The following is an 18496-nucleotide window of genomic DNA, read 5'->3' as shown; positions in this document are numbered from 1 at the left end:
TTAAAGTGTTGTTGAGGATATGTAATTTGGCAAGGTATTGTTGTTAAGGATATGTAATTTGCCAAAGTATTGTTGTTGAGGATATGTAATTTACCAAAGTGTTGTTATTGAGGATATGTAATTTGTCCAAGTGTCGTTGTTGAGGATATGTAATCTGTCTAAGTGTTGTTGTTGAGCTACGTGCTATGTAAGCTGTGAGCTGTTAGGTTGGGTTGATTTTTCTGCAGGTTGTAGTGTTGGAGGTTCGGTTGGGGGTGGTAGGAGTACCCGTATATCATCCCCTTAACTTGTGTTTAGAGGTTTACTTGCTGAGTACCGTGTGGTTTGGTACTCACCCCTTGCTACTACAAATTTTTTGTAGGTTATGAGCCTGGATTTTTGTTGTACTTGTCATTCTCTTCTTTTCCGAAGCTTCTTGGAGATTTGTGAGGTAGCTGTTTCCATCTCAGCAAACTTTCTTCTCCATAATTATGATCTTGTTCTATTCTAGAAACAAGTTCATTTGAGACTTGAGTTTTTCTTTTGAATCAATTGTAATACTTTAGAGGCTTGTACACGTGACAACCAGGTTTTGGGGTATAATGTAAGTCATAGTAAATTTTCCGCATTTTATTGTAATAAGTTGAGTTTTAGGCTGACTTGTCTTGGTGGGATAAGACAAGTGCCATCACGTCCATTTTTGGGTCGTGACACAAAGTCAGACAGGTAAGTAATATTTCTTCTAATTTAGGGGGTTCTGAATAAATCACACTAAGTTTAGGAATATTTTTTCAAATTAAATATTAAAATAATGATTAAAATTTAGTACGTTCAGATAAGTTATTGATCTACTCATTTCCTTTTCTTTTCTTTTTGAGAAATAAAATAATTGTACTAGTGAAAAATAAAAAATATGTAAAATAGTCATCATAATTTTTATATATCTAAAATCATAAATAAAAGTTAACATGTCTCCACTTTGAATGCCCCTTGCCTCTTTTATTTTTCTCTCTCTTTGTTCTACCCCTCAATCCTCATTCTCTCTATAAGACGATGAACATTGAACCAACAAATTAAAATGTTGGGGAAAAAAAAGAAAGCATAGTATGTTGATTTACCAATACATACGTTATCAAATAATATTTTGGTTAACCCAATGAATAGCAACACATACTAGGAGTGAGTTCAAGAATTTTTTTTTTATAAAAAAACACAAAGAAAAGTTGTTTTTGTTACTTTCAAGTCAACAATAGCAATAGGTTTCTACAATTCTACTATTAACTCAGCAGTTCCCAGCAACATCAACAATAGTTTTTTCCGCAACAACATCAAATGTTGATTGAATAAATGTTCATCAATTGTCGGTCTCCCATTTTTTCTAACAAATGTTTATCATAGCCCCTAGGCATCATTTGAGGATTTGTTATATGAAGACTTTATCTAGGCTCGAGATTTATCAATGATGAAGAAATAATTTTTCCTATCAAGAAGACTCAAATTGACATTTTCCTCAACTTCAGTAAAATTAGCCTTGAGTCAAGCTAGAATATTTATATCACAAAGCCTCGAATCATTTATAGGGGTCATGGTTGAAATCTGCCCTACAAAGTTGAGATGGAAGAAATTGATGAACATTTTTTTTGAATCAGCGTCTAATGTCTACTAATATTTGTTGTAGCTGTTGTTTGGACTTGATTAGTTGTAGTAAAATCCTTCTTTGCTATGAAAAATTAAAAAAATTATCCCAACAACTTTTCTTTCGGGGGCTTCATTTAACCAAGTCTTCCTTGAAGTGACTCCTTGTATTATCTATTATACCTTGGCTCAAAGAAAAGTTCTTTCACCGCAAATGCCAAGCTACATCAACATATCATATTGCCCATTTTGTCCCGATGTTTTTGTCGCTTTCATTATCATCATTTTAAAGACGGGAGAAGAAGTTTATATATAATGAGAAAAAACAAATAGAAAAAAAGTTGTGTTCAGAGACATCTTTTATTGAAATTATAAATATATAAGAAATATATTGTCTGTTCTAGCTTTTTTTTATTCCAAATATATTCAAAATTTGAATAAAAGCTTAATTGTCTCTGGACCCAATTCTCCAGACATCTTCTATGTTTCCCCTTTTATATATACTCCTCATCCTCTTTCTAAAAGTATTAATATGGAAATAAAAGAAGTGTTGAAAAAGAATGGGAATATATATTAATGTACCAATGCATGTGTTGTAAATGAAACTTTTCTTCGAGCCAATAAATAACGGCACACACAATGAGTCAATTTAAGAATGGTTGGGTTTATGGATATCTCAAAAAAAAATATTTCTTAATAAATATTATAAAAAAATTGATTTATTTTTTTAAATAAATATTTTTTAATTAAATTAATTATAAAATTAAAAGTATAAAATTTCTATGAACATCATGAATACGTGTTTGACAAAAAAAGTAATACTATAAATATAACATCATAAAATTATAAAATATTTAATAAAAATATAATCTATCAAGCATAACTTATAAAAATAACTTGCAATGCAAAACTGTAACGATCAATTTGGTCGTTTTGACTACTAGAGTTTTTCATTGCATAGAAGACTTTCTATAGATTCTAAATAGGTATTTCAGACTATTCTTAACCATAATTATACAAGTATGGGGTAATTTAAATAATTAAGATTAGTAGTGGATCACTTTCATCACTTTTATATTTAATCCTTTTAATATTTAGGTTAGTAAATAATCCATAGGAAATAAAATAAAAATAAAAAGAAGAGAAAGAGGAAGCCGCACATCGAAGGCAGCAACCCCAGGTACCAAATCGGTATGTGTTTTTGGATTTGGCAATTAATAGTGGTTTACTAATGGATATTAAATCAATAGTTAGTTAATCATAGTAGATAATGATTAATGATTTCTAAATCACTAAGGTGGTATGCTTAATGGAAAAATTGAAAATTTGATCTGTAGTTTAATTTTCTTATTCTGTAAAGTCTTCATTATCATAGGCAGGGAATTGGAGAATTATGGATCGTGCATATTTTATAATTCTTTTTAGCTTTGAAAGTCATTAGTTCACAATTTGTTTTTCTTATAATGTTAAATGGGTTTCTAAATTGTTTTGATGGTCTAAAAATATTTATATATATTAAAATATATATTACTGCTGCCAACATGGTGCCTGCAATCATTGATAATGATTACCAAATGATTGAGGCATTTTATTGATTTTTGATGTTAAGAATTAGAATATACACTTATATGGTTGAGGTGTTGGTTGTCACTAGTTTCCTAACCAGTGACTTTAATTTCTAAACTTTATAATTTTTTTTATCATATTATAACTTAAAATTTATATATATTGAGATAGGTAATAAAATATTAGGTGTATTGAATTAGTTAAATTTTATTAAAGTTATGCTAATTAGAGGAGTTAAGATTTACCTTAGATTTGAACTTTAGGAAGTGGATTGTAAAATTAGGTGAGTTTTTGGGTCTAGGCTAGACATAGAATAACATGGGTGTTTATAGACTCGTTAACTTACAAACTATGCATATATACTTGATAGATTAGAAAGGTTCAAAGGCACTGAGGAAAGGAAAAGTATTGAAAAAGTAATTTGCTTGACTTCGATTCTTTGGTGGAGGTAGGTTATGGTTTATGCTATTTGATAGTAAACTCTTAATAGTGATTGATATGTATTAAATGATATTATGAAGTTTTCTTTGTACTTGATTTTGTGGTTGTGTGGCTTGCTCGTGTGTTTTGTGATTGGTCTAAAATCCTAAGACCGTAGAATTTATATTCTTGAACCCTCTCGAAGTGATGCCTTGAATGAAGAAGGCTTGATGAAATAATATAACAATGAATTGAAAGTGGTGATAATAAAGGATAAATTAACGGTATTTTTGGATCGGAGTGTCACGTTCCGACACGGTATTCTTGAATTGAAGTGTCACGTTCCGACACGGTATTCTTGAATCGAAGTGTCACGTTCCGACACAGTATTCTTGGATAAGAGTGTCACGTTTCGGCACAGTATAATTGAATCAGAGTGTCACATTCCGACACGATATTCTTGGATCTGTGTGTCACGTTTCGACACGGTATTGTTGGATCGGAGTGTCACGTTCTGACACAGTAACATTAAAGAAAAAAGATATTGAATTAACGGAATGTACTCAATCTCAAAGAACTCAATTCCCCAAATGGTTTGGTTGGAGGCATGAGTCCTCATGAATGATCTTGATATTGTTGACTTATTACATACTACTTTAGTGTTGTTGACACTTGTTCATTTATTTTTGTTTCTTATCACCTGTTAAAAGTTGTAGTTGAGTTCATACTATTATTCATTGTATTAGTTTCTATTTTGGGTTGACCGATGATACCTACTCAGTACATGTTGCCTCGTACTGAGCCCTACTTGTGTTTCCGTTTTCCTTTTATGGAGTGCAGTGGGTGTACCAGTGACTTTGACTCGCCTTCAGCTTTAGACAGTCTCGGCATATCATGCTTAAGGATGAGTTATTCATTCGAGCTTGGGTTGGATTCTCTCAGTCATTACCTGATGTCCTTAGTTTTTGGACACGAATTACTTTATTTCATTTATTTTGGTGTCTTTGATACTCTTAGACTTAGTAATTGGAGATTAGATGTACTTGTTGTGATGACTTTCAAGTTTTGGGAAAAGAAATCTAGTAATTTTGAGCTTCCGTATTATGATTATAGTTTGTAAGTTGGGGTTAAATTCGTTGGTTCTCCCACCTAGGGGGTTTAGTGTAGGTGTCACTTACGATTCGTTTTGGGCCGTGACAAAAATAACGAGTTAATACTCCTAAAACAAATAAAATTTAAACTATAATATAAGTTCCAAATTCAAAATAAAAAATTTAACATAATATTCTTATGTCAAATATCAACATAAACATACACAAGTATGATTTAAAAGAAAAAAAACATAAGCCCATAAGACCATAACCTTATTTCATAATAAATCATGCTTTAAATTAAAAATTAGAATACTAACAAAATTATATCACTAAAAAAATAGATAGTGCGAAAATTGCATGAAATCACATGATGTAAAGGTTGACAATGAGAAGGAAATGAAATATAAATAACATAAATTAAAAAAATATATATATTTTAGAAAACATTAATGATAAAAATAAAAAATAAATTAAACAAAAAATAAAACATGAATAAAAAGAAGAAATTAAAAAGTAATCAGTTTATAATTACATTATGTATTTTAACTACAATTCACAATCCCCCCCTATGAATTGAAGATTGTAATTACCGGTTGTCAATTATACAAAGTTACATGTTGGCCAAGTAATTATGATCAACCAAAAATGTCAGACAATTTAAGTACATTCAATCATATCAAATTCAATTACCAATGTGATTTTCTAAACAGACACTTATTAAAGACTTGTTTGAAAAGCCATATGTAATTGATTCTAATTACACCTTTGACATGTTTGGTAGACCAAGTAATTACTTGACAAGGGAGAAACTGAGTGTAATTGAAGGGTAGTAATTACATTCCTCAATTCCTAAGTGAGGGTTAGGAATCAGGTGTAGTTACACCATATAATTATATGAAACTTTTTAAAAATAATTTCTTCCTTTTATTTATATTTTTAATTCTCATTTTTATTTTTTTTATTGCTATTTTTTTAGAAAAATTATTTTTGTTATTTATTTTTCATTTTCTTTTCACTCTCAATCTTTATTTTTTCGTTGTATTCTATTCAATTTTTCATATTATTTATTTATTTATTTTTATTAGCATAATTTTGTTCGTTTTCTAATTTTTTGAAGCTAGAATTCATTGTTGAATAAGATTATAAACTTAAATTTTTCTCTTTTTCCTATAAAAATATATCATATTTATATATGTTATATTGGAATTTGACTTAAGTTTATTGTGTTTAACTTTTTTGAATTTCAAATTTATGTTATATTTTTTGTTTAATTTATTTTAGCAATATGAATTGAGATTTCACATTACAAGTCATAATTTTTAGGTTAGCCTTGATATAAATTATTTTTTCTTATGCTTTTAGTTTTGGGATGATGCCCAAGTACCCCCTCAACCTATGCCCGAAATCTCAGAGACACACTTATGCTATACTAAGGTCCTATTACCCCCCTGAACTTATTTTATTAATAATTTTTTACCCCTTTTTAGCCTACGTGGCACTATCTTGTGGGCCCAATGATGGTTGATTTTTTTTTTCAAACTAGTGCCACGTAGGCTAAAAAAGGGTAGAAAATTATTTATAAAATATGTTCAGGGGGGTANTAAATTAATATCATTTTTAAAGACCTTTATTTGTCTAATAATTATTTAAATTTTCGATCATTAACTTTTACTATTAATATAACCTTATGATTGCACTTAAGGTGAAACCAAACACACTCTTATAATTACATTGCAATTGTATTGCGCCACATAAGCAAGTGGGTGTAATTACTAAATTGTACAGTTATTAGACTGATAATTACTAGATAGTATAATTATTAGGCGGATAATTACTATCCAATAATCTGCAAGCAGGCCCTAAAATAAATATGACCCCAAATTGAAATTGGAAATTGGAAATTGGAAAGTCTCTAACCTTCCTCCTGATTTTGACAACGGGAAATTTAACTTATTTGTGTCTTCTCTTGTTCCTTTGATACATATTGTTGTTTCGTATTTGATGTTTTAGAGCTCGTTAGATTAATCTAAAAAATAGTTTTTAGTAAAAAAAAAAAAAAACCTAAAATAACTTTTTAGTGAAAAAACAAAAAGCAGGTGTAACATACTTTTACTTTTTTTTTCAAGTTATTTTAAACTTATTTTAAGTTATTTTTAACCTTTCAAGATAAAAAAAATGACTTAAAAGTAGGGAAGACTCAACACATTGGGGGCCTAAAGCGAAACTTAGGAGAGGGGCTCTAATTTATCATTTTTCATCATATGCACTTTTATTTAAAATCTATTTTTCTAGCTATTTTATATACAAAGTCATTAAATACTGTTTTATAATCAATTTGTTTTAATAATTACTTTTCAAATGATAATATAACTAATTCATTCAATCTATCTCTAAAACACTGTTGATCTTTAAGAAGATCTAATCAATTTTAATTTCGAAAAACAAAATGATTGAGGCAACGGTTATAGGAACTGTTAACATTATCCAATAAATAATATGTGTACTTGAAAAAGAATCAAGTCTTTTTATTTGATTGAGTATTATCATTACATCATTATCTTCTACTTGTATTATTTCTCTTTTTAACGCTTTTCATTCAAAAAATAAATCTAAACCATGAATATCAGAATAACTATTATGTGTCAAAAAAAAAGTTCAATGTTAAGACAATATTTGAAAAAAGAAAATCACCATCTAGTAATTTCAATATTTTACCACTAAATAAGAAATCAAAAATATTTTTATATGCTCAATTGGTTCAAGTCTATTTTGAAGTGAAAAAATAGTTTGATTTACTCGATATATATAAATTAATCAACTCTAAGTATTCTTCAATGGAGTTAGTGATTTCGTTATCCATATTTTCATCAAATTATTTTTTACAAAAATCAAATTTTTATTCATGTCATATGCAATATCTTTAGTAGAAATCATAGCACTAATAATACATATAATTAATTTTATTGTAAATAAACAACATATATATAAGTTATTATTTTTTTAAAATAGGGCTGCATTCGTGGGTGAGCTAAATGATTTCTCAGTGTAACATGACCTGGACATATGAATATTCAATCTGCGGGCCGGCTCACCACTAAATGCACCCAAACAACTATTGAATACACATTATTATCTTTATCAAAATTTCACTGTCACCCTATTTCTATAATACTCAGAATATAATTGGAAAATAAATTTTTTTGAGTGAATAACAGACTATTTTTGAGTAGTCAGTATATTGAATGTCGGCGGACTTTGCTGATTTTTATCGTAGTCAGAATATATAAAATTAAACATAGACCATTAAAACCAAATAGTCGACTACCGAATTCTCAGGGACACACTTAACTATACTAAGGTTCTATCACTCTCCCCCCTCCCCCTCTGCCCCGAACTTATTTTATAAATGATTATCTACCCTTTTCCGGTCTAGACAATTGCAACCCAAGCTAAGGTAGGAAAGTGTCGCGATTCAGACCGTCGAGATTGACACCCACACTAACCCTCCGATGGAAAAACCATTAATACTAATCATCTAACCCAAGAACTAAACATTTAAATATACAAAAACAGATTTAAATGCGAAATTAAAGTGGAGTTTCATATATCCAAAAGTCTAACCACTCCTTACTAAAACATTGCGAATAATAGCCCTAGAATATGAAAGTAATGTACTAAAACATCTAAAGTTCAACATGTCTAAGGAAATTGAGTACAACTCAAACTAAACATACGAGTAAGTCTAATTAGAAAGTCTGAGTTTGAAACAAATCGAATAAACAAAATGAGGAACTTCATGGAAGCCTGAGAGAGCTGGCACACCCTTGGAATCCAATATCGATTACTACTCTCCTAACTGAGGTCTATCAGTAGCCGCCTAAAGATGTCATGTACTCAACAAAGAAAGAGTAAGTGCAGTATCGATATACAACCACAATGTACTGCTATGATCACACGACTATTCCAGTAAGCACAACATACACCTATAATCACCACAAGGTAAATATGACATGCACATAATGTAAACACGTATTCCGATTATCAATTGTGAACAACTTACAATTCCACATTCCCTTCAACAAGTAGTTATGACAATTTAATGGTCCTCTCATGAAATTCATACTCAAACTGTTAGTATACCGGAACGTGGTATTCAAACCAAATTAGTGTGCTGGATGTGGAACTCGATCCCATATATACGTCGAAACGCGGCACCCAATCCAAATTAGTGTGTCGGAACGTGACACCCGATCCATTCAACACAACCACATTCACAATTACACTCATATGTACATTCTCAAAATCATACAATCACATCATACATTTAATCATTCGTTCTCATTTCATTGGGTTTGATCACAATGCTTTATTCACGTATATACATGCATCACAATGAATTAATCACCAACATATATCATGCAACACCTACCTCAAACCCAAGCATAAATCCTCCTAAGAAACTTGATTTTTCTTTTTCAGGATTCTTTTCGCTTGTTCTAGGTCTACACACAAATAATATAACGCAAGGATCAATTATTAAAGTCTAATTTAGTCAGATTATAACAAACCTAATAACCCAAGACCAAACTCATGATCCTAAGGTGCAAATACGACTTCTTCCCACCATCAATTTAAGTCCAAAAACCCTCATCCAATAGTAATAACCAAGAGTCCCAGTTCTATGGTGAAAAATGAATTCGGAGACTAAAATCCTTACCTTTAGTGCTAGAAGATATGGAAATCATCAAGAACGTTCCCTGGTTCTTCTCTTAGCTCTCAAGAACGAAAATTGCAGAATAATAACATTTTGGGGGTTTTGTCCCGACTTATGTCGCGACTGGCCCGCTCTGGCTGACCCCGTCCTGCCACACCGGCCAAGGCTGGGGCATAAATCCCGTCGTGGCTGCTTATGCGGAGACGAAATTTCAGAATTAGAGTTTCAAACCTCCATTTCACAACACCAACTTCAATTCATGACATTCAAAAACAACTCGATGATGCTAAGGTCAGTTTGAGTAGTTCTACTCGCCCGAATTTGAATTTGTAAGGTCATACGAGTTCCTTAACGTGTTAACTATATATTCGTGTGATAAAGTTCATAATTAGGTCTCTCATTCAATAACAAATTTTCCTAGACCTCACTAACTCAAATTTCGTCAAAATCTGCACTAAACTAGGAATTTTCAAGTTACTACCAAAAAGTTTTCCAGCCTCAAATTTTCCGTTGACTCTTTTATAACAATGGGAGCAAGTCGTTGCAAAAACACAAAAAAAGGAACAACAAATAGAGATTACGATTGCGTTGAACTCATAATATGAGAACAATTTTAATTATATATGTTGACCTGAAAAAGGATTTCCATAACATGTTGAAGATGTGAAAGATGAAAATTTAATAATATGGAGTTGGTGCTTGTAGACACATAATTTTTTATCGAACTTGATGTTTAAAACAAATTTTAGTGGTTAAATATTTCTTTTACGTTTAAATTAAATATTATGATTTTATTATATGTTAGTAAGTTTAGTATAAAAATATTTGAATACCACAAAAATAGAGACATGTTTTAAGTAAGTGATGTTTTCAATTTTATTCAAAAAAGAAGAAAATATTCAAAAATATATGTTTTCTTTTAGTGTATATTTAATAAATAAACTAGTGTTTCTTAATTATTTTTTAATTTACTATTTAACTTTTTTAAAATTTATATTAATTTGAAATAATTAATTAATAATTGTATTTATATATACCTATACACTACCCCACTACATCTACCCTCACCCCATTTTCAGACCCACTTCCCACACTACAACACTCTACTCACCCTCACAATTCACCCTATACAAACTACACTATAAAACACACACGACTACAAAAAAAAGAAAAGACAGAAACAAAGGGGAATAATAATAAGAAAAGACAAAAAAAAATCAAAAAAAAAGAAAAAAGAAAAAAGAAGAAGGCAAAATACACGCTCACACGAAAAAGAAAAAGGGAAAAAATCATCCAATACACACACGCACAGGAAAAAACACACACTACAAAATCGCTCTAAAACCAAAAGTTTCCTTTTTTTTATAGAAAAATGCACAAGTAGCCCATCTATACTCAAATTTCATAGACACATTTATACTATAATAAGGTTCTATTATTTCCTAAACTTATTTTATAAATAATTTTCTACCCCTTATCGGCCTACATGACGCTATCTTGTGGCCCAAACGCTTGTTGACATTTTTTTACAATCTAGTGCCACGTAGGCCGAAAAGGGGTAGAAATTATTTATAAAATAAGTTCAGAGGGTAATAGGACCTTAGTATAATATAAGTGTGTCTCTAGATTTCGGACATAGGTTGACGGAGTACTTATGCATGTTCCGCTTTTTTATTTTATTCTTCTTTCAATAATAATCATACATTCACATCTTTTCTTTTTTATTCATTGTTTTCATATCAACACAAATACATATACCATCACAGATCACCTACAAAAACTTGATGGGTGTTCTAATCGAGGTTCGAGCAACGTTTTGCTGTATTCAACTTTACCCCACTCATAATTTATTTATAGAATTTGATGTAACTATTTGATATGTTTTCTTATAGTTTGTTTGGTTAATGATTAAATTTAAAAGAATATTTGCTTAAGCTTTATGTTTAATTAATGAGTAAATATAATCATAATTGGTAATTAGTTTCCTTGTTTATTTTTATTCCTTTGTTACTAACTTGATTTATATGTCAATAATAATAAAGTAGATTTTTAGGCTCAAAGGAATTATTGTCATTTTTATTTTTATAAAATAAATGAGAATTATTTTTGTAATTCATTAATATTTTGTTAAATTGAAAAAATATTTTCTTAGTTTACCGTTAACTTTAAGAATAATACAAATATAAAATAAAAATATAAGGATATAGAAATGATATCAAAATTATATATTGTATCCTCAACATTTATTTATTTTATTTTATTTGGTTTTATTTAGATGGAATAAATCTTTCCTTTTAAAGTTAGACCAAAAATGTAGGATCATTAAGAAATTTCATCTCAATCAAGAATGTGGTTTCACATCTTTTTGAGATACTTAAGAAATTTAAAAATGCGGTTACGCATCTTGGTTAAATTCAAGGATGCGGTTACACACCTTGGCCAAACTATTTTATTAATTTATTAAAAAGAAAATTGTTTTAATTAAGAATGTGGCTACACATTTTTTTTAAACATTTAAAAAAATTTAAGATGTGGTTATTGTAATGACCCGTGAGGTTATTTTTGGAAAATTTAAATTATTCGTATAACTTGAGTTAATTTATTTATGAGTAATTGTAGATAATAAAATTAATAGATTGTTAGTGGGCTAAAGTGATCAGTTATTTAACATTTTATACTATTAGGGTCATGTATAAAAAAAAAAAATAATAATAATAAGTCAGTGGTTTTGATCAGTTTAATAAATAATTAATTTAGAAAAGAAGGAAAGGCAGAAACCTTACCTGAGCGACGCACGAGAGAGGAAAGGGAAAGGAATTCGATCTCCAGGTAACAATTAATACAACAATTTATCGCAATTGTTTTGTCATATTGACTCTATGTCAAATGGAATTTTTGTATGAATTGAGAATTTGGTTTAGCGGAGTAGTTAATATTTTATTCTGATTTAGTGTGTCATTCGTGGGATTTTGGGACTACTGGAAGCACCATTATTTTATTATTATTATTATATATAATTAGTATAGTGATAGTGCTTATAAAGTGTTGTTACAGGGGTGATTTATGATGCTGTGCATCTTTCTGGGGGTTTGGGACATTATGATACAAAGAAAAGAAAACAGTGTTGTGGCTATTGATATTATTATATATTCTTAGGTTATTAATTTTTTGTGTGGAACCCTGATAAAAATAATTGTAATTAGTTGAGTTTTTTTTTTAGTATTTCAATGTGTAATGGTTGTTGTACATGTGTGTATGGAAAATAAGTATTTGGAAAAGTGTATTCAAGGGGTATGAGTGAACTGTTGGGAACGGAGGTTGTGCTCCTTCCGTGAGTAATCGGTAATTTGGATTAAAATTATTATTATCATCACATTCTGAGTTAAGTTTTGGTACATGGGGTAGGTAATTAAATATTAGATTTATAGTATCATATAAATACCATTTGAATATGATACTTAAAATATTAATTAACGTCAATAATTAAGAACTTGATTATAAAGTCGGGTGAATTTTTAGGTCAAGGTTATACACATAATAATGTGGGTGTTGTTAGTTCCGAAACCTCATTGTGAATATATACTTGAATAGGTTGCATCGATTTGGAAGCTCAACGGAAAGGAAAGACTCAAGACATAGAGTGAGTATTCGATTGGCTAAGGCAAGTGGATTTCTAAACCCTTGTTAAGCGTATGAAATTCGTGTATTTTCTTGTGTGATGTTGAGAATGATTTGGAGACTTGTTTCTTATTTGTTGGTGTTGTATTCCTTGTTGTAAATTGAGCTTTGGTATCAAAATGGTTATCTCCTCATTTTTCATTTGAGCATGTAATTTGCATTGTACTTGAGACATGGTTGTGGTAAGAGGATGTACCATTTCGAGGGTCGTATCGCGCGCCGCGATGGATATCATATTTCGAGGGACGTATCGCGCGCCGCGAAGGTTACTATTATCGAGGGTCGTGTCGTGCGCCGCGACAGATGCATGGACAGATATGTCCCCCATGGGTCCCGGACTGAGAGACAGCGGGTGTGTATCGTTAGGGAAGACATGCATCACTATACTTGACATTGCATCTCATGGCATTACACATTTTATTATTGATGAACTTGAACATGTGTTTTGTTGATCTTGTGAGTGTTTCTCTGTGAAGCTTGTGACTGTTGAATATTGAGTTGTTATTGAGAATGTGTAAACTGATAGAGTGTGGTTATTGAGTTGTGTGTTTGGTAAACTGTAAACTATTAGACTGTAGCGTGGAGGTTTAGATATGGTGTAAGAAGTGCCCGTATTTTGTTCACTTAACTTGTGTTTAGAGGTTTGCTTGTTGGGTACCGCGTGGTTTGGTACTCACCCCTTGCTTCTACAAATTTTTGTAGGATACGAGCCTGGATCTTCGTGATACCTGTCATTCTTTTCGTTTCCGAGGCATCTTGTGGAGGATTGTGAGGTAGCTGCTTGTCATCTCAGCGAACTTTCCTACTCCAGTTTATGACTTTGTTTTTACTTGAAAGACAACTTCATTTAGACTTCTATTTTATTTCAATTCTAATATTTACATTAGAGGCTTGTGCACGTGACAACCTGATTTTGGGGATTGGATTAATATGACTTGGTTTCATAATAGGAATTGTTGTTGGATTGTCATTTACTTCCGCACTTTGTTAGATATTTGGTTTTAGGCTGACTTGTCTTGGTGGGATAAGACGAGTGCCATCACACCCATTTTTGGGTCGTGACAGTTATACACCTTGGTTATTTTGACAAATATTTTATCTAATTAAAGTCAAGATGTGATACATAGAATATTAGATAACACACTCGAGAGAAGAAAGTAGTTATGCTCTTAAGCTGTTTATATGTCAAAAATCGAAAATATAGTTATGCATCCAATTTGAGATTGATAAAATTTCAACAATTAAAATATATAAATAAGAGCAAATCATGGCATATAATAATATAATCTAATAATAATTAGAATTTTAGTATAAGTACATAAAAGTGACTTTGTCAGAACCACGGAACTCGAGGGATGCATAGTACCTTCCCATCGGTCAACAGAATATCTGACCTGAATTTCTAGTTCGCAGACCAAAACTAAAGAGTCATTTCCTTTTTATTAGGGATTAAACAAAAAGGTGACTTGAAACACCACAACTCAATTCCAAGTGGCAACTCTTAAAAAATTAAATAATCCCTAAATCAATACCGTTACTTAAATTGGAAAGACCCTTCCGCCTTTCACGCGAAAAAAGGGTATGACAGTGGTGATGGATAAGGTGATGTCTTGGTGAAGTAGTTAATTTTTGAAAAAGAATGCACCTTGTATTCTAGTTTAGGCACTAAAGGTACCTTTAAAACAGACTTGAAGTTATCTTTAGAACTGATTATTTCTTGTAATAGTCATTCTTTAGCAAAGATGGCACCGTATATTCCTTTTTAGGTACTGAGGCTACATATGGAACAAATGACACCTTCTTGTAGTTATATTTTAGAACTAATGATTTTTTATAGTAGTCATTCTTTGACAAAGAAGACATCTTGTATTCCTTTTTAGGGACGAAGGGTACCTCTGGAACAGATGACACCTTCTTGGAGTTATCTTCTATAAGTGATGGCTTCTTGTAGTAGTTATTTTTTTATAAAGAAGACACCTTGTATTTTGTTTAAGTACTGAGCGTACATCTGAAACATTCCAGATGACACCTTCTTGTAGTTATCTTCTGAAACTGATGGCTTCTGATAGCAGTCATTCTTTAGTAAAGAAGACACCTTGTATTCTTCTTTAGGCATTGTGGGTACCTTGTAATCGTTATCTTTTGAAACTCATAGATCCTTCTTATAGCCATCTTCTAGAACTGATGGCTTCTTTTTGTTGTCATTCTTTGGAAAAGTAGGCACCTTGTATTCATGTTTAGACACTGAGGGTACCTTTTTGTAGTTATCTTCTGAAACTAATGAGTTTTTGTAATAATCATTATTTGACAAATATGGCACATTATGTTCCTGTTTAGTCACTGAGGGCACCTTGTATTCCTGTTCAAGAACTAAGGGTACATTCTTGTAGTTTTCTTCTGAAATTGATGACTTCTTATCGTAAAATTATTCTTTGACACTGAGGATACATCGAATTTTTCAAAAAATGCACAAGTACTCCCTCAACCTATGCCCGAAATTCCAAAGACACACTTATACTATACTAAGGTCATATTACCCCCAGAACATATTTTATAAGTAATTCTCTACCCCTTTTCGGACTACGTAGCACTAGCTTGAAAAAAAGTCAACCAGCATTGGGCCCACAAGATAGTGTCACGTAGGCCTAAAAGAGGTAGAAATTATTAATAAAATAAGTTCAGGGGTAATAGGACCTTAGTATAAGATAAGTGTGTCTCTGAAATTCTGGCATAGATTGAGGAGTACTTGTGCATTATCCAATTTTTCACTTTTGGCCATTGTGATTGGTACTTTATTGTATGTTTTATCTATTGATTCATAAGAATATGGGGAGTATGCCACTGTAGAAGTGGCAATCAAGAAAAATATCAAAAAAACAAGCAAATTGAGCCATTCGCTTCTTCATTTGGCTACCCATCGAAAATATTTGAATTTTAGGAGTTTGAATGCTTATCAAATAGTCCAAACATATAAAAGATTTTCCCATTTTTTTTGGTTAATTTTATTCCAATAATTAGGTCTTGAGATAAAAGAAAGCCATGAAAATTAATTCATACACCTAATAATTGTTTGACTTATCTATTTTTTAAAAATTAAGAGATAATGCATAAGTACCCTCAATCTATGCTCGAGATCTCAGAGACACACTTATACTGTACTAAGGTTCTATTATCCCCTCAACTTATTTTATTAATAATTTTCTATCCCTTTTTGGCCTACGTGGCACTATCTTGTGGGCCCAATGCTGGTTGACTTTTTTTTTCAAGATAGTGCCACGTAGGCCGAAAAGAGGTAAAAAATTACTTATAAAATAAGTTAGGGGGTAATAGAACCTTAATATAGTATAAGTTTGTCTCTAAGATTCGGGCATAGGTTAATGGGGTACTTGTGCATTATCCCAAAAATTAACTCCAAATCTTTTTTTGACCTCCAAGAATGTTGTTCTTGTTCCCTTTTGTTGGTACATTGAATATTTTATCAAATAATTTTATTTAAGTTTGAAATATGCAGTTGTCGATCGACCTAATAAATATTTGTCCATTTTTTATATTTACTTTTAATTCTTTGAGCACGACTTAATATTCTCACCATTATATAAACTTTGTATCACCAAGTAAGATAATATATTGCAAGATATTATTCAAATATCATTTATTTAATCTTATTTTCGCTTTACTATATGGTACTTAGACAAACCATGGCAAAATTCATTTAAACTACTAGTAAATTCACATTAATCAGGGCTAATTAAATTCATCTGTTAATCACGGTTAAATGTTTTTATATTTGAAGTAGAAATATACTCCATAGCTAAAATATTTTTCTTAATTTGTTATCAGATCGAAATGATTTACAGCTGACAGTGATGTAATAAATCAAATGAGCTCAAAAAGTTTAAAAGGAAGGGCATTTTAATGGAAATTTGAAACAAATCTTATAGTATTAAAAGTTAGTTACATCATATTCCTATTGTTTTTTAAATTGCAAAAATATGTTAAAAATTTGGTGGAACCTGGATACAACTCAAAACGTCTTGATACATCGATTTTAGATACATTCCTCAATGTCCCGACATATCGCATCTCTATTTCAGATACATCACTCAATGTCCCGATATATCGCTAAAGTGATGTATCCGATTGATATATTGCATATGAAGTGATGATCCTAGAATAAGAGAGTATAAATTTTTGTAATAAAATGATAGAAAATTTTAGAGAATATGATAAAATAAGTTGCGTATTTAGGTTATTTTTCCTAATTTTATACAGTATGATGTAACTCAATGAAGTTATAAAAATTGTAATTTTCTTTCTTTATTTTGCTTGTTGTTTTGGTAACATGAAATGCCGGCCACTGTACTCTTGGTATTGGAATCACCAAATCCTCTTTGATGGTTGTTATTTGCTATTAAATTTATTAGAAATTAATCGACAATTGCTGGAAGAATAGGTGAATCTATAGATACAAACTTTCGATAAAACTTAAAAAAAGAACTTGTGTTAATAGACATATATCTCTAGATACATTCAAGATAGAATTTAAATGAAAAAAACAATTGCAACTCGAAGTAGGAAAGAAAAGAAAAGGCATTGATATCATGCCTTTGGACTCATAATAGGAGGAGAATTCTATGGGTTATATATGTTGAGTTGGAGAAGGACTCCACTGGAACACGTTCAACATGCGAGATGAAAATTTAGTAATATGGAGGTGGCGGTGATAGAGAAGGTGATGGTTTCTTGAAGTAGTCAGTTTTTGGAAAAGACGGTACTTTGTATTCTTGTTTAGGAACTGAGGGTATTTCTGAAACAATTGTTATCTTCTTGTAGTTATCTTCTGGAATTGATGGTGTCTTGTAGTCATTATTTGGCAAAGAAGGCATCTTGTATTCTTGTTTAGGTATTTTGGGTACCTTGTAGTTATTATCTGTTGAAACTGTTGGCACCTTCTTATAGTTATCTTCTGAAACTGATGGCTCCTTGTAGTAGCCATTATTAGGCAAAGAAGGCACCTTAGTTTCCTGTTTAGGCACTGAGGGTACCTCTGGAAATGGTTACACCTTCTTGTAGTTATCTTCTGGAGCTGATGACTTCTTGTTATAGTCATTCTTTGGCAAAGAAGGCACCTTGTATTCATGTTTAGGCATTGAGGGTACCTCTGGGATAGTTGGCACCTTAGTATACTTATCTTCTAATGTATTCTTGTAGTAGTCATTCTTTGGCAAAGAAGGCACCTTGTATTCCTTTCTAGGCACTAAGGGTACCTCTGTGTCACGACCCAAAACCGAGCCGCGACTGGCACCCACACTTACCCTCCTATGTGAGCGAACCAACCAATCTAAACCCTAACATTTCAATTTATTATCAACAGAAAGTAATGCGGAAGACTTAAACTCATTAATAAAAA

At 31.0% G+C, this 18496-nt stretch overlaps 2 pseudogenes; both read right to left on the bottom strand.

The window, feature by feature from the left end:
* The window catches only part of LOC107006284, a 35046-nt pseudogene extending 19181 nt beyond the window's left edge, over positions 1-15865 (bottom strand).
* Positions 15866-17786: 1921 nt separating this feature from the next.
* LOC107006968 overlaps positions 17787-18496 on the bottom strand; it is a 9981-nt pseudogene continuing 9271 nt past the window's right edge.

The sequence above is a fragment of the Solanum pennellii genome, chromosome 12, assembly GCF_001406875.1.
Source record: "Solanum pennellii chromosome 12, SPENNV200".
NCBI classification, from domain to species: domain Eukaryota; kingdom Viridiplantae; phylum Streptophyta; class Magnoliopsida; order Solanales; family Solanaceae; genus Solanum; species Solanum pennellii.
Note: the sequence above shows the minus strand (reverse complement) of the source record. Positions and strands in the feature narration are given on the sequence as shown.